Genomic DNA, 23799 nt, shown 5'->3' on the forward strand with positions numbered 1-23799 from the left:
GTAGTTCCGGTTGGCTACCCTGCGCAGGGGGAAGGGTTAAGAGGGTTAAAAAGAGAAACGTAGTAGAAGGGGGAGATAGAAAGGTAGACAAGCACGAACAAAGCGCGTACACTACAGAGCGGTAAGGGACGGCATTCTTAGAGTCTGTCGTGAAGCCCCGTAGACCGCAAGAACCTTACCAGCGTGAGTAAGGCCTTCAACGCGGACGTTCTTTCGGAGCATTGGCCTAGAGCTTTTAGTTCTGAAAGTGGACGATTGTCCAACTGGTCCAGTACACTGCACATCACTTGTCTCTCAGCACTGTATCGCGGGCAGACACAGATAATGTGTGCGAGCGTCTCGTCGATGTTACATGTGGCGCACGTGGGGCTGTTGGCCATTCCTATGCCTCGTCAAGATTGCGTAGGGTACTTATGCTTATAATCTGTGTTACGTTTTCTTGTACACGCAATGCTGAATGAAGAGTTTTGTCTGCCATGTGAACTTAAACTTCCGGCGCAGTCGCAGGGCATTTTCACTGCCATTCACCTCAATGTACGTTCCGGCGCCACCAAGCTCGATGAGTTAAGCACATTTTTAATGAATTCAGATTCATGTTCGATGTGATAATGTTGACTGAAACGTGGTATCACGAAGGAAGCGACATGTTAAATATGACTGAATACAATCATTATTTTGTCAATCGAATTGGTCGCCATAGTGGCGGAGTGGCAATGTATGTGAAAAAAAAAACACAGGCTCTGCGACATAATCCCGGAATTTACGTGCATTACTGCCGACTATGAAGTGCTTTGCATAAAGAGCAATATGAACATGTACGTGGCGTTTTACCGCCCACCGTCTGGTGATATGAGTGTATTCCTGGAATTTATTGAGGAGATGTTAGAATACTCAACAATTCACCAGTATAACACTCTAATAGGTGGCGACTTTAACATAAACCTTCTGAAGGATAATTTGACCTCCCGGGAATTCCTTAACAAACTTTACGCTTGTGGCTACAAATACGTCATTACTACGTCAACACGCGCTACGACAACTTGCCAGTCCATACTAGACTTGTTTATCGTCAGCATAGACACTGATGTAAGCGCAGCTGGCATGATATGCGCCGGCGTAAGTGACCACTGTCCTGTCTTTGTTGCTTTTCCTAAATCTACTGAAAATGAAATAAATTGCCAGGATATCGTTAAACATAAATGTATGTCTAGCAGAAATATGACTTCATTCCGCATGCGTATGCTGAGGGAAGATTGGTCTTCTGTTTACGATGAGCTACACCCAAATGAGAGCTATCGTGAATTTTTATCTATATTCACTAATCATTACAACACAACTTTTTCTTACGTAAGCACCAAAGCTAAAAGAAAAAGAAGAAAACCTTGGGTAGGGTGCGGGCATATCAAATTGATCAAGAAAAAAGGTCGCCTTTTTAAGAAGTTTTTGCGCACACACGATATTAAGGAATTTGAGGCCTTTAAAACTTACAGAAACAAACAAACTGCCGCGTTGAAAAAGGCAAAGGCCTCCTACTATAACCACATGTTTTCTGACATCTGTCGACGGCGCCCAAACCAAGTTTGGAAAGCCATCAATCAGGCACTGAACCGCAAAGCGGGTCAGAATACATTAATGGAAATAACCCTTACCGGGAACAAACTTTCCGGTGTGCACCAAGCCGAGCACTTCAGTGAGCACTTTGCTAATGCGGTGAAACCACTGGGAAGCATTGCTCATACTAACAATAATTACCATAATACTGACACAATTTTTCTCGCACCTACAGATGAAGCAGAAATAGTATGCACATTTCTTTCTCTAAAAAAACAGTAAAGCTGTCGATGTCGATGGATTTCAGGCAGAGGCAATTAAGCACGTAATTGACCTCCTTGCTCCTTGTTTAACCTATACGTGTTTAATCTAGTCTTTCAGTCTGGCTGTTTCCCAAATCTCATGAAAATCTCAAAAGTTTCTGTAATAGTTAAAGGTGGAGATAATAATGATGCTAATAACTACCGACCAATTTCTATAATTGCTGTATTCTCCAAGGGGTTAGAGAAGATAATATTCTGCCGCGTAAATAGCTTCTTCAACAAACACAATGTGCTTTCGGAGTATCAGCATGGTTTTCAACGTGGTAAATCTACACGGACTGCACTTTAAGCTCAAAAAGAACTGATAATTAATAACATCGAAGAAAGAACGCTTACGCTGGGCGTTTTCATTGACTATAGCAAAGCCTTCGATACCCTAAACCATTACATCTTGCTCGGGAAATTAAGTGCTTATGGGGTACGTGGTGTAGCTAATTCACTATTTAGTTCGTATCTGTCTGAGAGAAAACAATGCGTCTCAATTGCTAACTGTTTTTCTTCTTCTGAAACCATTTCTTGTGGCGTACCTCAAGGAAGCATTTTAGGACCAATGCTCTTCAATATCTACATAAATGATATCGTTAAGATAAACAATGACGCCTCATTCCTGCTCTATGCGGATTACACTAGTATTTTTATTTCTGGACAAGATCCAACTGAAATTGTTGCGAGAACTCAAAGTGTACTTTCGGATGTGCTGCAATGGTTTACAGCTAATGTCCTACGAATAAATGCGACAAAAACAAAAGCTCTGTTTTTCAGATCCCGAGGCACTGAAGTCAACGTCAACCAAACATTAACGCTTGAGGGAATACCCGTCGAAATAGTGGAGAAAGATAAACTTCTGGGCGTGACTTTTTCTGCTCATATGACATGGACGTGTCATATTGAATCACTAACTAAATCGTTATCGCGTGCGGCTGGTGTTCTGTCACGATGTAGGCACTTTCTTCTAGAAGATGCTAAACTTCAGATTTATCATGCTGTTTTCTTCCCATATAAATTACTGCCTGTTAGTCTGGGGCACCACAACCCTTAGTAACATAAATACAATTCACCTATTGCAGAAAAGAGCACTTCGGTATATTGCAAACGTCCCGCGCAATAGTTCTACAGTTGCATTGTCTACCCGCTATAAAATATTCAGTGCGAAACGCATGTTCGATTTTAGTTTAATGTATGCTTATTTCTTTGCAAACGAACAATTCAAAGTTTTTTATTGAATATTCATCTAATATAAGCATGCATTACACTGATTCACGCACCCGCAGCACCGACCGGTGGCTTGTTCCTGGTTCCCGCACGACCTATTTTTTTGCAGTCTCTTAGATTCACACTGCCGTCCCTACTTAATAAATATGAAGAGAAAGACGCCAACTTTTCTACGTTTACAAAAAAAATAAAAGCGTGAAACTCTTGTCTAATGTCTTTTGTACCGCCCGAACATGATCAAGTATGTTTCATCATTCCTTGTAACACGTTTATTTTCGTCATTTTATGATGTGTGTTCACGTGAACATTGAATACTTCAACTATAATGTACAACTGTTCTGGAGTGTTCCCTGTATATTGACATTATTTGTTTTATTGTTCCGATGTTGTATTTGCACAGCCTCTTCTTAATTTTTTATGAACTGCATTTTTTACTTGATTATTGTAAATTTGTTTTTGAACGTATGAATCGTAATACCGCTGTCATGTACGTGGGCCTTTAGGTATTTTCAAGTGGTGTTACTACCGCTTTTCGCCTAAGGGACCCCCTACTGTCGTTGGAAATAAAGATTTGATTGAATGATTGATTGATTGACCTTTAATGGGCCACTGAAGCGGTTCAGACAAATTTTGTAGACGTGTAGGGCACAGCTTAAGTAGAACATTCGCACCACAATTTAAGTTAAGCGTTTCGTAATATTGAAGCTACAAGCGATTACAAGGTACCCTCCTCCCTAGCCATGCTGTTCCTCCTCAACTCGCTCACTCAGCCATCGCGGCTAAGCTCTGCCTTCACTGGTTTTTCGTCACGATGCGACGTCACATCGTGCATTTCCGGTAGCCGCTTGGCCGTCGATCCCAATCGAGAGCTATTGAAGCAGCGTTCGTTGCGAGCATTCTGTCGCAGCGCCGAACGTGTCTGGTATTTTGTTAAGCACACACTAGTGGAACGTTTTGACGGAACGGTGGAAGCATAAACTCAAGCTGATGGAGGAACTGATGAACCGTAGATGTACGTCAGCTGCCTGATCGGTCTCCAAGGTCCAGCCACCCGTGGGCGCAGAGCTTAACCAGCCAAAGAGCTGATATTGCTCTAGCCAAGTGTAAAACATTTTAAACATTTACAAAAAAAATGTGTAAACAATTACACTCCTACGGAAAATTTACACCAGCAGCAAAGAAGAATACAGTTTGTTACTGCTACTGTGTCTGGTTGAGCTCTATGCAACAAGATGGCTGCACCGTGCAGACCGTTCACATTTGCGCTTCTATTAATCCTCTGAAACGACACGAAAGGGGACTCGGCCAGGCCCTGTCCCCCTTGCACTTGCGTTTACCCTAATACCGGACTCGCGAAACGCTATTGCGTTAGCAATCTTCCGGTGTATTGCGACGGCCGCAATCGCTCAAATCCTGGCGCCGATCGGATAGCGGCAATTCGAGGCATTGCAGTCAGTCGGCTCGTCTACTGGCTTACAGAGGGACATGGTGTCGCACCTTGACATATTGCCAGCCGCTACGTTTGCGGTCCAAACCGCAACAAAGTCGAATCATAGTGCTCGCGAAAACACAGACCGACAGTAACGCGGAGTTCTCGTCAAAGACGGATTACGTTGTAACACAAGCAGTACTGTAAAATTTTTCTTGTGCATTCCCTTTATGTTACTTTCTCCTGATAAAAACAAATTAACTAACATTCCAACTATTACGAACATCATTTGTTTACCATAAAGTAGGAAAAATTATCGATCACGCGCCCTGGTCAGCCAATCGGGTAGCTCGCCCCGCTGACGTCATTGGGGTGCTTTGCATCATATGGGTAAGGGTGGCTTAAAGTTCCTCCGCGCAGTGTGCTGCGATCGGCAGCGATGTGCATGTTTAAAACCTTATAATAAATTACACGCTTTACGCGGAGCACTTATATGCGTGAAATAATGATCAGAAGGACCTAGTCTAACGATTCAGTACGTTTGTAGAACATTGTCAAAATCGTTTCAGGGTCCCTTGAACGTGTCCGAAAATCTAAGTGCCCGTGCGTTTTCTATTTCGCCCCCGTCGAAATGCGGCTGCCGCGGTGGAGATAGAATCCACGACCTCTAGAAATGCAATAGCAGCAAAGCTACACCGGTGGGCACAGAAATGCTCATTTAACTGTCCACCGCTTCGCTACTGTTGCCTGGACGTTGCATTGCGCTTTAATTATGCGCCTCTGCTGCTGCGTGCCCTGCGTAGTTTGTCCGCTTGAGATATTTGTAAGGTGTCTATTTTTCAGAAATAGCAGCAACATGCTGTACCGTACTTTGAACCAAAGCTTATCCAGCTCGTATAGTAGTAGGGTTTGCTTGCCTTCCATCCGGATCTCAACTGCCTCTTGTCTTCCCTCCACACTACAGATCTATCTACGCCCCCTCTGGACTCGCACCTTAGTAGAAAAGGAAGCGCTGCAGCTTCTGAGGGGAGTCACGCATAATTACAGCTATCCAGAGGTGGGGTGAAACTAGTTTTTAGCTACGCCTTTCTACGCCGACTCGCTCCTGTCATGTATGCACACCCAGTGACCCCCCCCCCCCCCCCATGACGCGGTGTGCTTCGCTGTAAAACACTGCTGGCAATGCCGCGCGCTCCTATTCTCGGGGCGTGTGGCTTTCTCGCATAACTTTAGAGCAAATCTGGCCGACTGTGTTGCAAAAGTTTTTCGCGGCCGCCATCTTTCCCCGTGAAAGTTCATGCACGAAGGCGGCCGCCCCATCGTCGTTGCAATGTCGCGAGTGATGGCTCCTGCAATTGCCTTAGCTGAGTTCCAGGAGCAGTTCGTAAGAGCGCCACTGCAAGATGAAATATTGCAATCATAATGGCGTGACAAAGCTGATAGAGAGACTACAAAGGGGTCTATAACATTGGCATGCAGGCGCAGACACTGTGCATCGCACCCATCATTTACAGCGAGGACTTGTTGCGCCACTGTTGGGCGCAAATTATGGTAGCGCAGAACAGCTGCTTTTGCAGGTCCTGATATAGTAACCTGCATTCGTAAAGAACTTTCTCAAGCACCTCATGTGAGACGTAAATTATCGGCATATACAGTGGTAAACTAATTCCCGCATAGCTACAGACGATATGCCTTCAATCTGTACTATCAGCAGCGAGCGCATGCCTTCATAGCGGCGCCTAGCGTTCAGCAGTATCGTAAACTAATTGCAGGCACAAGGAAAGTGTTGAAATTTGCATATATATATATACATTTTTGCTTATCGTGTCGTCCCCACAAATATCCGTTTTTTCAAGAAATGACATACCTCCGTGTGATTATTTTTGATATCATAATGTGTAGAGGGACGCTGACATGTATAATAAAGTATTTCTGAACGCGCCCACTGTATCTGGTGCCCAATGCAACTGAATTGTTTTTATATGTATGACAGCAAATATAGGGAGAGAATATGCCCCCTTCCTATAGCAGTTCTACAGCAACGTAAATAAACACAACTATAATCCAAGTTTATCACTTGGAGGTATGCTGAAATATTTCAGCGTTATCGAAGCATTGTCCCTGTCTCATCATCTATTAGGACAAAATCGCCGCAATGAAATTACCTTTTTCAAACGCTTAGGCGACAACTGCACCTGCCCCTGGCAGTAGTGACCTTGTCAAGATAGTGTTAATGTTATTTTACATGCGCCTCACTGACATCAACCACTGATGACAAAAGCGACCGCTTCGCAATTACGGACCCGTGTTTTCAGTGTTCGTCATTTAAATGTCGTGCATGCGCACGCAAGATCTGACATGCGGCGCTAGCTTACCTCACTGCGTTAAGGAGCAATGACGTTCGTCCAACTCTCGGCCATTTGGGTTCGGCGACGAAATGTCTCTCTCAACAACCAAAGACGAAGCAAAGGCCATGTACACGAGTTCTCATTACCAATTCAAACCGCTTACATTTATGACTGGCTTCGTCATTTTCCAAACATTCATCCACGCTTGTTGCGCGAGCGCTCACAAAAACGTTGTAAAATATAATTTCGACTTAAAATTTGTTGCCGTAATATAATGCATCGACAAGACACGAGATATTGACTCACCTTATACGAGTGCCGGATGCTTCGAGTTGTGGTCCCGCACGGCTGCACGTGGCGTCGGTCCTGGTAGGCGATGCGACCACTCAAATAATATCCACGCACTTCACTCGAGGCAAGCAAAAGCGAAATGGCAGAGAGCAACTCTTCCTTTGGTCTCGTGCTCTCTGGCGAGCCCGCTCCAACTGAGTCGAACGCGATTGTGGACGAGCGAGACTAAATTGCTTGCCGAATAGAGAGGCACCACTAGTGGACGCTTTCAACAAGAAATTCTCGTGATCCCTTACAAATATATGTAGTGATTCGATAGAAGGAGGAAATGAAACTCCACTCTTCCCTCCCCGTTCTTCTGAAATGGTTGCCCTAGGTGCAGGCAAAGTTCCACGAAACTGCCGAACCCTTCCGAACTGAATAGTTCAAGGCCACCGACCTCCACAAAGAATCAATTGGCAGCATTCAGAATTCCAGAGATCTCCTGACCCTTGCCGTGCGGGCCGGTTTTTTGCACTTTGGGCTTCTACTTCCACGAAAGAGCAAAAAGACGTTGTTGGCGTCAGCACCGCACCTGGCCCTTCCTGTCCACGATGGCAAGCCCAAAGGAATATTAGGCGGAACCGGCCCATTGTGAGAGAGAGAGTCTCCCCAAGCCGACCCGTGTCGCAATCCGCCTTTTCTTTTTCCTGCGCTGTCGCATGCCGCACGCCACTGAAAACTTTTTGGAAGGATCCCGGGGCTTTCGCCGGTTGATTTGTGTACCTGCGTCCACTTTGAGTGCGCGTCGGTTGTGCGTTTCCGGGATCGCGAATCATTGTTCATGGCTTCTTCGGGACCGCATGTATTTCCTGGAAACCACGTGCTGCTGGGTGCATAGAGTTTCTCACTATAGCACCTAGAGGCAAATCTGGCGCCACCGTCTATGGGAGTTTGCTAAGGTGCCCTGTGCCGTCATGGGATTGACGGTGTACGTGTCGGCGAGTCTTGTTTTGGCTGGTGTTGTAAGAGGCTTCGCCTAAAACGTAGATTTCGCTACACAAATAATGCATTCCTAATGTGAGATCTTCATAAAATGTTTCCATTAACGTATATTACATCTTCCAGTGACGTTTACTCACCTACAATTCATAATCAAGCGAAGAAAAGAAAGAACAGATGACGAATGCTTCAAACGTGAGCGCGAATCTTGTCGTCTCTCTCCCAAATTTAGAGGCCCGCTGATGCTTTTTACATTGCATATAATTGTACATGCAATAACAAGATTTCATAGTTAAACAAAACATGTTTTTGTGTAACAATAAAGATATAAGGGATTTTTGCATGCTCTTTTAGTAAAAAAATTAATCATCGTGACAGACGAGACTGTGCTTCCCTGGCTCTCCAAGAACGATGCCAATGCGAATCCACAATATACCGGCATTACCATGCATACCACAGCGCAGTTAGAGTGTACTCTAGAGCAGCAGCGCCAGATTTTCCTCTAGGTAATATAGTGAGAAACAATATGGCTGGGTTAGCAGGCCTGAGTAGGGTGGCTTAGCCTGAGTGCGCTGTTCTGCAAACAGTGCGGCCGGTAATGGCACGCCGAGTTCCGTTGGGTGATGCGACTGCCTTGGAATTTGTCGCTGAACTCAGCACTGGGACATCGCTTATTGTATTCTTTTTACGCAGTATTCAGACATATCACTTATTTAAGAAGGCTTCGATCGCAACCTTCTGCGTCGGATTTATCAAAGCGGTGCACTTGTTTACATCGACATCTACATCTGCAGATCGTTGTTATCGCCAAATATTGTGGAAAAGGTGCATCGATGATATGAACTAATGTCAAGACGTAGGAAAACATACATATCTCTGCCTATGTACCGTTTTGTTACAGCTTGAGACATGTTAATATGAGCGGCCGAACCATTTAAGCAATGGCAGCTGTCATCCAGATACATATATCACAGTTGTTGGCTCAGCGCTGTATCGCCACTTGCTGGTCATTGTGTGCGCGTCATGCGAAGTGAAGTATAGTTGATTTCAAATCGCTAAGGCCAGGACTTCACTACATAAGCAGTATCGTTCGACCTAACTGCCTACAGTTCAGTTCAGGTCCACCGTTAGAGGATGAACAAACTCGACGGCGCCAGGATTTGCCTTCGCTGAACAGGATCGACATTGGTTTAAACTTCGTGGGCAGGGCTTGATATGGTTGAAGCTTGTGCATTTAAACTTCGTAGGCGTGTTTAGCTCATTTTCAGCACGAATAATTATACATACAAGCGAAGACGCTGTCGCTATCGTGTTGTCGGTTCGATGGGCGATCGCGTGAGGTTTGGTCCCACGATGGTCAGTACGCTGATTTAGCCGGTGCCGTCGACAAGAAAACCCGTCGCAGTACGACAATTAGCACTCGTTGGTTGCGTCGTTGTAGGCCTGGTACGATCGGATCGTTTCGGTGACCCACAATAGTCGGTCAATCGTTGGAATGAGCGTCTTGTCGGTCGCGTATCGATCCTGTGTTACCGCGCCTTACGAGTACGTGAAGTCAGGTACCCGCTGCCACCACCAGTATGGTAGGACCGACGTTGCAAGAAGACTTCGTAAGCGGCTTGATCTAATTAGGTGTCGTCCAAGTGTAACGCACACCTTTTTTGTTAAATTTGGTAGCCATCAATGAAAGGCAGCAACTGCCCGGCTCACGGTGCAGTCTGGACGACCCAGACGAAGCCCTGGCGGATTCCTATCTTAAAGTGGAGTTGCAGTCTTACGCTACGCATGTTTTGGGTGCCGTACCGACGTCGAGCTACCAGTAGAATTCCAACACGGTACACGGCACGAGTTCTTTAGGAGCGCGCGTCCGAGCGCGTTTTTCTTTTTTCGGGGGACTTACCGGCGCCAGGCCACGCGCGCAACCTTTCCAAAATCTTTCGCGACTAATCCGCTAGGACAGAGCTCATGTGCTGTCGCGTCATGAAAAAAGGCGGATTGTGGATGGCAGCTATGAAATGGCTGCTATACAGGGCGCACGTGACAGCCGTGTTCGAGCATGCACAACAGCATTCTTGCAAACCGTCAATTTCTGCAGCGCTTGTCCTTGCGTTGTAAGTGAGCATGCTAATTGTCGACATTATTATGTATATCGCGAGGCTTCGGAAACCGTTGCACCCTCTGACAGTTCGCGACGGTAAGGACGAATAGTGTGAATGGGGAAGGACAGTTCTCGGCCATGCAGTAGAAAGAAGGGAGAAAAGCCCCTCGTTGCCTGGGGTGCTGTATTACAGTCGTACGTGACAGCGGAGGCGAACGAGGTCCCAGTCGGTGTGGTTGGAGGCGACATACATCAAAAGTATGTCGGAAAGAGTTCGGTTAAAGCGCTTTGTTAAGCCGTTTGTTTGCGGGCGATATGGGGTGGCACAGCGATGAATAATGCGGCATTCAATGGAAAGTTCTGGAATGAGATGGGCGAGACAGACGCGGCCTCGGTCGCTGAGGAGCTAGCGTGGAGCGTGGGAGACGCAGAACGAACCGTTGAAGCACGATGGAGGCTACATCACGAGCCGTCGCGGCTGGCAAAGCGGCCGTTGCTGCATGCCTCGTGAGGTGGTCTATAGGCACGATGACTCAGCGAATGCCAGCAGCGGTGTATGTAAGAGGGGGGTATATCTCTATCCCAACCCGGTCAGAGGGTCGCGTAAGGCACTGCAAAGATTGCATTGGTCCAGAGAAGCGAGAAGGATAAGGCTTGCGGCGTTGACATTCTGTGCAAGAAAGAATGTACTTTTGCACAATTGTGTATACATACCGCGCCAATAAAACCTATGAAGTAGTCTGGCGTGCGTCTTGAAGATACCAGCGTGTGCGCACAAACGACCGGCGTGGAATAGCGGCGCATACATCAGTGCGGAGATGCCGTGGTATTAAACCATTTCGTCGCGCACGGCGAAATGCGACGGTTCTCGGCGTAGCGCTCGGAATGGCGGGCGTGCAGGCGTAACAGAGGGGTAATCTATCTAACACGAAACACAGGAGTCCTTGTGCTGCTACAAAGTCATCTTGACGAACGCTAATGGATCAGGTGGTTCGTCTAGGACGTAGACACTGATGATATTGGCGTTGATAGGCGAGTGCGAAAGATCATCGGCAACGGCGTCCTTCTTGTCTGAGCGGTAGACGAAGCGGATGTCGTACTCTTGGAGCGTCAGTGTTCACCCCGCTATAGGCGACCGCACGGATCTTTGAGGGACGACAACCAGCAAAGATCGTGGTGATCGGTAACGACAACGAAGGACCGGCCGTACAGCTATGGACGAGATTTTGTTATCGCCCAGGTAATCGCTAGACATTCTTTTTGCGTGACTGAATAATGGACTTCAGCTTCCGCTGGGCTTGCGCAGCGCCATGACCGACACCGCTAGCATCCGTATGGATTTCCATGGGACAGCTGGATCGAAATGGTGCATTATCGGTGGTGTTGTGAGCAGGCGACATAGCGTCGCAAAGGCACCATAGCAAGGCGGGGACCACGCGGAAAGATTGAGGACTCCCCAAAGAAGCTCTCTCAATGGTGCCACAATCGATGCGAAATATCGAATGTGGTGGCGGAAGTATATCACCAGAGGCTAATGAAACGGGGAAAGTCTTGTTTAGACGTGGGTTTTGGAAATTCTTTAACAGCACGCAGCTTGGCGGCATCAGGGATGAACCCCGTCCTGCGGCACGACATGTCCGTGAATAGTGAGCTTGTGTGCACCGAAGTGACCTTTCTCTTTAGAGTTTATATGGGGACCAACGTCACTGAGACAACGTAATACCGGCTACAAGTGACGAAAGTGAGTAGAAAGATCTAGCGCGAACATCACCCAAATAAGTCTACCACGTGTTCCATTTGTGGCCTCTTTATAGTCGCTGCCTTGGTGTTGAGTGAGCACCGGTGTCGATCCGGTGACATGCAGTCTTTGTTCGGCCCAGAGAAGTGCTGTGGCTGTCAAAAGCAGTGCGAAATTTGTGGATAAGAAGGAGAAGATTTAAGGCGTTGTCGATGATGTGGCTGTTATAGCACTACAGTAGAGGCTGTTGACTTCTGTGGATCCAACAGGAAGTTTCAACGTGGTAAGGGTGTCGTAAGGCGTCACAGTGCCTAGAGATTCACCGCGAAGCAACGTATTCGGGAATGGGAAGTGATTGTATATTACAGGAAGGTGAGTCGCACCAGCTTGAAGGACAAGCATGGCGATTCGGTGTGGTGAGAGGTGGCGATGAACGAAAGCAGTGGAAGGTGTGAAGAGTACGGTAGAGTCGGAGGCAACGGAACAGGGCACAGGTGCCAAAAACGATGTGTGCGGAGGTATCTGGACGTCGTCAGATATGGCATTGTCAAGCGAAGAGATGGCGAGTTCTGCACGAGAGAAATCAATGACAGCTTGGTGACGGGAGGAGAAATCCCCACCTAAAGCAATGCACAATATAACAACGGTAAAGCAACAAAACAATAGCATGCAGAGCTCTACTGCGAAATTCCACATTTGCACGATACCCAGCAAACCTCCACCAATTATGAGAAAGAAATCTGACACGGCTGTGGAAGACACGACTGACGCCAACTGGAAGACGCATCAGCGTAGGCTTAGCCAGTCAGACACCATGAAGAACGCCGAGCCCGAGCCCCACTTGCGTAGCGCTGGCGATGCGTAGCTCGACAGCGCACTTCATGGTTACAGCTGTAACAAACTCAGACTGAAAAAGACGGCGTTAGGAGCGAAAATAAACATGAAAAAAGAAAAGAATATTATATAACTTAAGTTATAATAAATTTCCAATACTTTCACCCGTTTGCAGAACGGTTCAAGAATAGTGCTCACTGCTTCAAAATCGAGGGGGCGAATGATCGAGTAGCACGCTTTGGTATAAAATTTACAAACAGGGATTAAGCGCCCCAGAAAGGCTGGATGACGTTTCGATAGGAGGGCCTACCTTCGAGAAAGGCGGCCTTGTCATCCTCGGCAGGTTAGATCGGGTTATTAAAGTGACGTCACGTGGGGTCGCACTCAGGTGTAGATCAAGAAACATAAAAAGAAAGAAAAGATATGCGAATCCCGCGCACTGTGGGGATAGATGTAAGCGAAGGTTGATTTGCTGTTTGGTTTGATTGGCCATAGCTTGTTGCGATGTTGACGGAGATGTTTAATTTATTCAACGTTTGGTTCACTACGGGAGTCGTGAGTTGATATAAAGCCTTACCTTAGGTGCAACACTGTTGTTTGTTTGCGTAGTAAATCGAACACACCGGAAAAGGTGTTTGCTTGAGGCGTTGTGGCGCGCCATACTTAATAACCTCTGAGAGGGTTGAGCCTTGTCATTTCCTCGAATGGCACATGAAATCGTGTCACGAGTATAGAACTTTATTTGTAGTATGTAGCTGCACGTGCCAAAACCGCTATCGGGTTATTAGGTACGCCGTAGTGGCGGACACCGGATAAATTTTAACACCGTGACGTTATCGAACGTGTTCCTTATTCTAAGTGCACGTGTGTTCTTTTTTTTTTAATTCGCCCCGTCGAAAGCGCGGCTGGCGCGGTCAGGATAAACCCGTTACCTCTAGCAATGGCATAGCCGCATATAGCTACCGCGGTCGGCACAGAAGTGCTGATTAGACCTGCGACCGCTTAAGTTGTGTCGCCTAGACCCTGCGGTGCGCTTTAATGCGGCTCTGCTTTTGTACGGCCTCCGTAAGTTGTCCGCCTGAAAAACCTGGCATTTATACCGTGTTTATTTTTCAGAGATAGCAGAAACCTACCCTGCCGTAGCTTGAACTTAAATTTATACCGTTTGCCTGCAAACACATTCGTGTCTATAGTAGTAGCGTTTCCTCGCCTTCTCCCATCACCCTCTCCCTATCTGTCTCCCTCCCCCCTCTGGTTTTGGAACAGCGAGTGAAGAGTTGCAAGGCTGTTATTCACTTTTTCACGACTGTGTTGGTTCTACCCCTTCTCTGCCCTCCCTCCCCCCTCCTGTCTGCCATTCTTTCTGTCTTCCCTCTGGTCTTATCGTGAGTAGCCAAAAAGGACAGCAAGGAAAACATACGGGACGATGCTTTTACTTACTAACTGAATTAGAGAAATGATAAAATAATGCCCGTGAAAGTGGATGAACTAGCAACTTGCCGCAGATGGGGAACGAACCCACGTCTTCGAGCATCGCACCCGTAGTGTGAAGACATGGGATCCTTCCCCACCTGCAAAAATTTGCTTTTCATCCACTTTCATTGCCATTCATTTATCATTTATTTAATTCAATTCTTTGGTGCAAGTAATTTCTCTTGTGTTTTCTTTGGTGTCTTTGTTTGTTGGCTTCTCATGATGTGATTAATTAAAATTGGGCCCGTCGGATAAGGCCCTTTCTCCTCGTTCCCTCTGGTCTTGCACGTTAACAGAAAAGTAAGCTCGGCAGTTTCCGCAATGCTTTAGCTTGTGGTAACGCATAATTACAGCTGTCAGCAGGCTAATTAAGCAGTGCCGCGGGAGATTCAGAGGGTATTGTGCACGTGCGACGGGAGGGAAAGGTCCTAACGAGTCGATTTCTCCAGTCGCTTTCCTCTCTGCCGTCCTTCTGTCACGAGTACAAAACCCCTGAGCCCCCCCCCCCCCCCCCCCCTCCTATCCGGTGTGCCAGAGACAGCACCAGCAAAAGCAGCAGCACCAGTGGGAAAGTCGAAGCAAGAGGACAAGGGCGGGTGAGTGGGAAGGTCGCAGGAGATTAAAAAAGAAAGACATGGGAGTGGGTTAGGGGAGCGATAGCTTATTTAGCGAGCCTACGGATAACTGAATAGAAGCTTTAGGCAGCGTGCGTTTTGGGTTTCTGAAGAGCAGGTCAGCGTGATTAACAAAAGGACATGAGTGGAAAGAATGACTTGAGTCTTTTTTTCTCAGGGTCATCAGCCTATATAGCGTAAGTTGTGCACGTGTTGGCTCCCTTTATCCGCTGTCCGTGCATTTTCTTTCTTTTTTTTTCTGCTGAATTAGATCACATTAGAGCGCAGGTTTTGCTGTGGCACGTAATTTGCCACGTAATTTGGCACGCTGTGGCACGTAATCCGCCATTCTTTGCGCTGTGGCGCATACAATGGTGGAAGGGCTTCCCAACAGCAAATGGCAGAAAAAACTGCTCGATCGTCTGCCACGCAGCGCAACAAGCAGACGGCACTTTGCTCCTCGTCCAATGAAAAAGTCTATCGTGTTTGATTGCGACTACTGCTACCCTCTCGTTGATGCTGTAGAATTCGTCAATGTTGCCCGCTATGTCTATATGGATTAGGAATCTCACCCCGTATTGCTTCTTATTCGGGAGACTTCTATAGGAGAGGACATGGCCGTTATTCAGCGATGTGTAAGCCTAAGCAGTTCGAATCTCAGTAAGGTCGATAATATCCCAAACAATGTCTGACAGTTCTTCGAAGAGTCCTGCTAAGCTTGCCCCACTCGAGAGTGTTCGAGTGTTAAACGTTGCAAGGGTCACTTTCCATTCGCGGCCTTTCCGGACCCAGATATTCTTAGCACCCTCTCCTGCTTTGCAAGTCTGACCGCCACCTTGGTCACGTGCTCCGCAGCCACTGGGGACTGAGGGCCGTTTCATTGAGGTCATTTCATTGCGAAGGTTGTGGCCGAATACTGCACCTGGGAGACCAATTGCTGTTCTGGTGAGGGAGTGTGTTTGTTCAAGCTTAGAGGGCCTTCCTAATTTGGTTGTACCTTGACTAGGGTAGCCCCACTCGCTCTCGGCATCTTTCGCCGGTGTCAGGTGCCACTCCAAGCCTGCAGATGTTGTGCACTGGAGGAGATTATACGCATATACACCATCGTTTAAAAAAAAAAACAAGAAAAGCACACAGAAAATAAAATAGGGGGCGCATTTTTACTTCCGACTACCGCAACCGACCATAAGACGTAGCTCAGTAAGAAAATGCCGCAGGTAGCTAGGTTACCTTGTCGCCTACAAGTACCGCCCAGAGGGCTCTTCATGCGTAAGAGATCCGTTAATTTGTCCGCCTTTTGCGTTTTTCTTAATCGGTATAGGTTGCACGACATAGTGTCCATTCTCGGCTGCTCTAACCTCTTGTTTCTCGCATCTTACGTATGCACGCGGACTTGACCGCACCTAGGTACACGATTCATTTTTTCTAAATTTGAACAGCGCTTAACACTTGGGTGCAAAAATAAAACAGGGAAGTTTTTCAGCGCTTACGAAGGGGCTTCGAGTGTCGTTTCATCCGCTCGTCGCGTCTGCTTGTCTCTTGTCGTCCGAACACACACGTTCCCGGGTGGCTAGTCAGAGTGGTCAGTCGCACTATCGCGCTGAGGTTCGCACAAAGGAGGCGACCTTGACGGCTGTCGGTGGTGTCTTCACCCGTTCTACAGCTTTGGACAGTGATTATATTAGAGCTAATGAGAAGGACGGAAGTTGGGGGGGGGGGAGGTAACTGACCTCGTCTTTTTTCTGGGAACGCAGTGGTCCTAAGCTTAAGCGAAGGGAGCATTATCTTCCAGCAAGCTTGGCTCGGCCCTAGAGCCAGTCTGGTTACACGTTGAGTTTTATCTAACTTTGCCGGAAACTACCACTTCTCCCTCCTCTTCACGTCTCTCTCTCTCCAAATATATATCAATCCATAAGAAAGGGAACCGTTGGACCCCATCAAACAAGGACACCAAGAGCAACGTAGGGGAAATTACACTTTTAACACATTTAATAATTAACGAAATTGGTAACTAATGGAAATCAAAGTGGTTGAAGAACTGCCCGCAGGTGATATACGGACCGACGTGCTCGCATCAAGCGTGCGATCCTCTTGCCAACTGAGCTACTGCGGCGGCCCCGGTTTGCCATTCACTCTCTGTTAGAACTAACGCTGGGAGTGTTAGCTAGCGCCACCACTCGCAAACCCAGGCATCGGATGTAGAACACCTTTTTTGTCACAGGCGTTACGAGTCCGTGATCAATTTGGGCCACGGCAACCAGTCAATAAACGCACACGAGTTACATAAAGGCATCAATGTTGCCGGATTCGAGACCCTCGTAATGTAATGAACGAGAATAAAGGGAGCCGAGGGGCGCCATTTTCATTAACCATGTCATAGGAAACCAACAAAGACGCCAAGAAGAACATAGGGTAAATCACTTGTACTTACTAATCGAATTAAAGAAATTACACATTAATGGACATGAAAGTGGATCAAGCGGCACTCTTACCATTCGAGCTACAGCGGCGCCGTTTTGAGATCCACCACCTGGGTATCGGTACTTTGCTACTAAGCAAACCCTGGTTGTGTTAAATTTCTACATTTCTAGTTGACACACCATGCACTGCATTCAATAAAAGGTCACAGACAGTCTCTTTGCCATGACCCGCTCATTTATTGGAATTTTTATTTACAGGCAACAAAAAACACAAATCTGTCGACAACAAACTTGTTCTCCTGTTTATTGACGTGCCACTGGGGCTATGACATTCGGCTGCTAACACAAGTTGAGTGGCTCCTGCGTGAAAGAAACTCACTTTATGGAGGCAAAATTAGTAGAAATTCTCAAACATAGTTCCAGCGCAGATTTGAACAAGGACGAGGCGAGAAAGACAACACAAATGCCGGACTTCAACTGAGTTTTATTCATTGGAAACAGGGCTTTATGTACACAGGGGGAGGGGGTGGGGGACTGCTACTGCGCAGGACCACTCAAAAATATTTCCTTGGTCTAGGCAACACAGGTGTCAAAAAAATCAAAAGAGAAACTTTTCCCTCTTTTTTTTCCTTCTATTTACGTCACACAGTACAATCTTGTTCATGTCCCGCCCTCCCTAGCTGATCAACTGCAGCGCATCCAGTCCTCAACGCAGAATGCCCTTTTCTCGGAGAAAAGACTGACAAAGGCGAGCATCACATCCGTTTGCCCTGAGATAATCAATTTCTTTTTTCCCGAGTGCAACAGAAGGGGCACTGACACAGTTCTCGCTTGTATTGGAGATACAACATGCTTCGAATATTTCCCGGTGTTTCTGATCGCTATATTTGCGCAACACGCGTGTTCGTTCGAAAAAAGCCTCGCATGCTGGCTTGTGCGAGCAACGGCGTATGTGGTCGGCTAAGTGACCAGCGCCACTTAGTGATGTAGCATTCCTGCGATGCTCTAGCAAGCGTTCATTCAGACAGCGCCCAGTTTGGCCAATATAGCATTTCCCACAGGCGAGGGGAATACTGTACACAACGCCGACGTTACATTCAACGAGGGCTTTGGTGTGCTTGATTTTGCAGGCTGGTTTCTTCTGGGATTGGTTTACAAGGCGACACATTCGTCCCAGCTTTTCCGGTGCTGAAAACACAACACGCACCCCGCACCGGAAATTTTCAGCACCGGAAAAGCTGGGACGAATGTGTCGCCTTGTAAACCAATCCCAGAAGAAACCAGCCTGCAAAATCAAGCACACCAAAGCCCTCGTTGAATGTAACGTCGGCGTTGTGTACAGTATTCCCCTCGCCTGTGGGAAATGCTATATCGGCCAAACTGGGCGCTGTCTGAATGAACGCTTGCTAGAGCATCGCAGGAATGCTACATCACTAAGTGGCGCTGGTCACTTAGCCGACCACATACGCCGTTGCTCGCACAAGCCAGCATGCGAGGCTTTTTTCGAACGAACACGCGTGTTGCGCAAATATAGCGATCAGAAACACCGGGAAATATTTGAAGCATGTTGTATCTCCAATACAAGCGAGAACTGTGTCAGTGCCCCTTCTGTTGCACTCGGGAAAAAAGAAATTGATTATCTCAGGGCAAACGGGTGTGATGCTCGCCTTTGTCAGTCTTTTCTCCGAGAAAAGGGCATTCTGCGTTGAAGACTGGATGCGCTGCAGTTGATCAGCTAGGCAGGGCGGGACATGAACAAGATTGTACTGTGTGACGTAAATAGAAGGAAAAAAATAGGGAAAAGTTTCTCTTTTGATTTTTTTGACACCTGTGTTGCCTAGACCAAGGAAATATTTTTGAGTGGTCCTGAGCAGTAGCAGTCCCCCACCCCCTCCCCCTGTGTACATAAAGCCCTGTTTCCAATGAATAAAACTCAGTTGAAGTCCGGCGTTTGTGTTGTCTTTCTCGCCTCGTCCTTGTTCAAATGTGCGCTGGAACTATGTTTCACAATGCTAATCATAACCAACTAGCCCAGCTGTCCATACTTAATAATTGTCACTGCGCCTAATCGTTCACTGCCCGTCCGCCTCCCCATTTACATGCCGTCAACATCTATTGTGTCCATACGTCACCGTAATAGAGTTAGGTAATCTATACACATGGCTAATCCTAACATTATTACTATTTTCGGTCTGGGAAGCTAATTGTGTGCGTTGAGTTCCACCACTGTAGTAGCAACGCGTGGTTACAGTTCAGAACTATACATACTGTGATATATGTGGTTCAAGAACGAAACGCCTTCTGACTGTCGATGTAGCATTACATAACGAGGTAATAAGTGCGATATTATAACTATACCTTACAGTTGATGTCGAGTGCGTGGTACTGTCTTCTTAAAGTTCCCCGGTATGAAAAGCAACTTAAATACAATCCTTTAAAAGGGAATGAGAATCCGTTGAGGTAAATAAACAAAACTCCGTCACGTTCAATTCATATACGTTGGAGTTCTCGTCTCTAGTACTCACATTCATTGTTGTAGTGAATTGATTCCTGCTCTACATGCTAGCTCGGCCTCCACTGCAGAAACATGCATGGATTATTTCTTACTTTCGTCAGGCATTACGATTACAATACACAGTACAACACTGACAGTTGACACTTTACGGAGAGAGTAATACAAAACTACAAGAATGGTCTCAGCACTCGAACACATGGTTTTACACACGCTGGAACGCATTTCCGCTTTATTGCATGTTACTAATTACCGCAATAAAACCATGGACATTACTTTGCAGAACACTAGCGCCTAAAAATGCGTAATATCACTCGCTCCGAAGTGCACAACGCAAACTAAAACAACTGCACATAGTATCGGATGAGACAGATATACATCTAAGCTTTGTTTCAGGACTGAAAACAGGGTCAATAAAGAAAGATGGGCACGCCACTATGGTGGAAAAATTGGCCCGTGTCAAGCAAACTCCAATCGCCAGTCATGTCACGTGAAGTAATACAACGGAAACGAACGGACGCCTCCTCCACTGCTTCAACGCCAATACCTCAAAACACATTCAATTGACGCTGAAACACTTCCACATCGGCCATGGCAAACCGTGTTCAGTGGCTTCCTAACAGCTTCCTGGGTCGGTGATGTAACGAATGGGAAAAGTCAAGAGGTGGCCAACCAAGCCCTGCTAGTTGAAACCTAACAGCCCCTATTTACAGCCGTACTTCGACACCAGCAGGAGGAGCCACCTTGGTTTCTTCTCCCCTCAGGCTGCCAAACTCTGTTGCCGAAGACTGCAGAATGAAGCAGATATTGGTAAAATTTATTGATTAGCATTAATAGCACAACGAGGAAGCGATAAGCATAAAAATGTGTGAACACCCTTAGCCGTCTCAGTCTCACACTGCAGGTTGTGTAGAAAATAAATGCATTCGTGCATGCCAACTCATTCAAAAGAAGACGCTGTGATATTTCATCGCTTTCTATCTTATAAAAGCTCTCTTTTAGTTACGAATGAAACATGTATTGCAGAAGTCTAATCTTTCAATCAATTGGACCCAATATGTTCCGTTATTGTCGCTGTGTCAGGACAGTACTGACTGTAGTTGAAGTTTGGACAGTATACATTGTACTCAGTGCTGGCTCTCTCCCTTTCTTCCCCTTTCTATTCCCATTTCCCCCTCCCCCAGTGTAGGGTAGCAAACCGGAGGCTGTTCTGGTTGACCTCCCTGCCTTCCCTACCCTTGCTTTCTCTTCTCTTGGACATTATAATTTGAGGTCTCTCTTTTTTGTATTATATACATAGAGCAAGAAGAAAGTATGACTGACCACCAGCTGGCCCTTTTCACCGCCATCTTATTCCTCTAACTTGTGGTAATTTATGCATGCCTTAGAAATAAAGGAGTCAAGCAAAGGCCATTAGCAGGTCTATTTATGAAAAATAAGTAATTTCGTCAAGTGCTTACTGATGTCCTACACGGTTAATCACTGCTCGGCCTTGTTTGGTAGCACAGGAGAGCACCGAGAGATAGATGTTTGCACCCCGTGTGCCCATTTTCCGCATTATGACATCGTGATACACAGATCTCTCGATCAATGAAAACCAATGTAGTGTGTGCACCAGCTATTATAAAACATATTCTAGGTTCGTTTAGGGCTGTTGGTATGTTTATATACTACCTGCCGAAGACATTCGTTTAATGCAAGAGATGGCGAAATGAAATGGCATGTCAGTCTTCTTTATATACGTATACAGAAAAAAAATTGGTAAATGCTACACGAAATCTGAAGTGCCAAGCTCGTTTATTCTTAAATTTTTCCCCTTAAATCTACTCCTCCTCATTCAATTTTATTCTCACTAAACGAGGTAACAAGGCCGGCATAACCGGAACAGCATGTTCACCTTTCAATAAACTCTCTCGCCTGCTATCAATCAATAAGAAAGCCCGACAACCATCACTGACGACCAATGTGGTTGTCAGTGATCTCATTAGAAGTTTATTGTTATATGTGAAAAGAAAGTAAAGGTATAAATAAGACGGTAATACTTTTAACCCCCATGTGACTGAAATGCTATCCAAGAAGACATCGAATATTTACGATATATGCACCTTCTGAGGTCGAGCTTTTCTACTATCAATGCAAATATCTGGAACATAAAAAAATCAATCTGAGCTTTACAATTAAGTCATAAGGCCAATGAAGCCAGTTGCAGGAACCCGGCAAACTTAACAACTTCTTCGCAAGTTACTGTCGAATTCCTTTTCAGCAAACTACGAAACATTCGTGGTATTTTCATTTTTTGTTTATAGACAGCCACATTCACTTTCTTCATGCTGTGTTCAACGAGCTATTCCTTCAAGCCCCCGACCCCATGCACACGGCGAAAAAAAAAAGCCGATAAATTGTTTTCACTGACCTAGGCTGGCTCAACCTGACACGACGTCCGCTATCTTCAGGAAACTTCGAATGTGGAGCCAGCAGTCGTGGCCAATGTCGGCGAGCTGAAGCCTCCTGGCACCGGGATGACTGAGGCACTGCACCGTCTCCTTGACGACGCCAGTCATTGTCATAAATTCGTCAATGCTTCTCCTGCGGGCGCGAAGCAGGGCGCTGCGAATCCTCTTCTTGGCTTCGGTCTTAGTGACGTCAGCACCTTCCATCACCCTTTCGAGGAGACGCGGGTGCTCACGCATCAGTTCGATGGCGCGGGCACCCTCGACGCCATTTTGTTCTCCTAGCACGAAGTCTGCAGCGTCCAAGATGGCGGATGCATTCTTCCTGGCCACTTCCTGCGTGTACAGAGATGAGACACGGGTTGGAAAGCCAAAGAAATGTAAGCCTGCAAAAGTCAACCATTCCAAGCACTTCTGTAGTGTCCGCGGAAACGTACCTAAAGTGGCTAGCACGCGTGAAGCTATACGGAAACTGAAGGTAGCCGTGCATATACTATAAAAACAGGAGGGGCCGTCTCGATCAGAGCATCGCTTGCTTCGTCGCACAAATAATATTGGAGGTTGCCGATATGAGGTCTACACAACGTGATTATGAGTATTTACCTTAGGCAACATCCAGTGCACCACTGGATTTCACATAGAGCAAAGAAACATTACAGGTGGATGCCGTTGTGTGTACAAAAAGATCACCTTCATCACCATCATCTTCATCAGCCCATTTTTACGTCATCTGCAGGACGAAGGCGTCTCACAGCGATCGCCAATCACCGCCATGCGAACTGATTCCAACTGTAGCTTGCAAATTTCCCGATTGCTTTACTCTACCAAAGTACATAGTATATTCGTTCACAAAATTTTGGCATATGTGCAGTTGACGCAGGCGTCCGGTGTGATTGACGAGCGTGCTGTCACATCGTGATAGCCGTAGTGCGTAACACATGCCTCGTTGCAAATACAATGGACCGCGGGACTCGGCATCTGCTGACGCGATAGCTTGATAGTGTCATTAAACATTAAGCCGATGCAACCCCGGTCAAGAACCACGTAATTTGAAGCATGCGCCGTTTAGCAAAAAAAAAAAAATTGTTGTCATGGACCGTGCCTCCAACGAATGGGTACCGCTCTTGCCTAGCGCGTATCCTCTCTCTCCCAATATATATATATATATATATATATATATATATATATATATATATATATATATATATATATATATATATATATATATATATATATATATATATATATATATATATCCTAAAGGTGTTCATTTGGCAGAGCTGGGAGCAGCGCAACGTCGACGGGCAGGGCAGTCACAGCTTCCAAGCACGAGAGCCGTTGCTGAGAAGGAGCGCTCGATCCAGTAGTGTTTAGAGCCAGGTGCGCTGAACCCACTAGCGTCTCTCTTCGCTACAATATATATAAATTGGGGGAGGGGGGCATTGTGGAAATTACCTTTTGAAATGTGAACAATGATCAAGAAAAAGTGAAATATAAGTGGAAGAAGCGGTAACCTTCCGCCGTT

This window comes from Dermacentor albipictus, unplaced genomic scaffold (genome assembly GCF_038994185.2).
Source record: "Dermacentor albipictus isolate Rhodes 1998 colony unplaced genomic scaffold, USDA_Dalb.pri_finalv2 scaffold_39, whole genome shotgun sequence".
In the NCBI taxonomy this organism is placed as follows: domain Eukaryota; kingdom Metazoa; phylum Arthropoda; class Arachnida; order Ixodida; family Ixodidae; genus Dermacentor; species Dermacentor albipictus.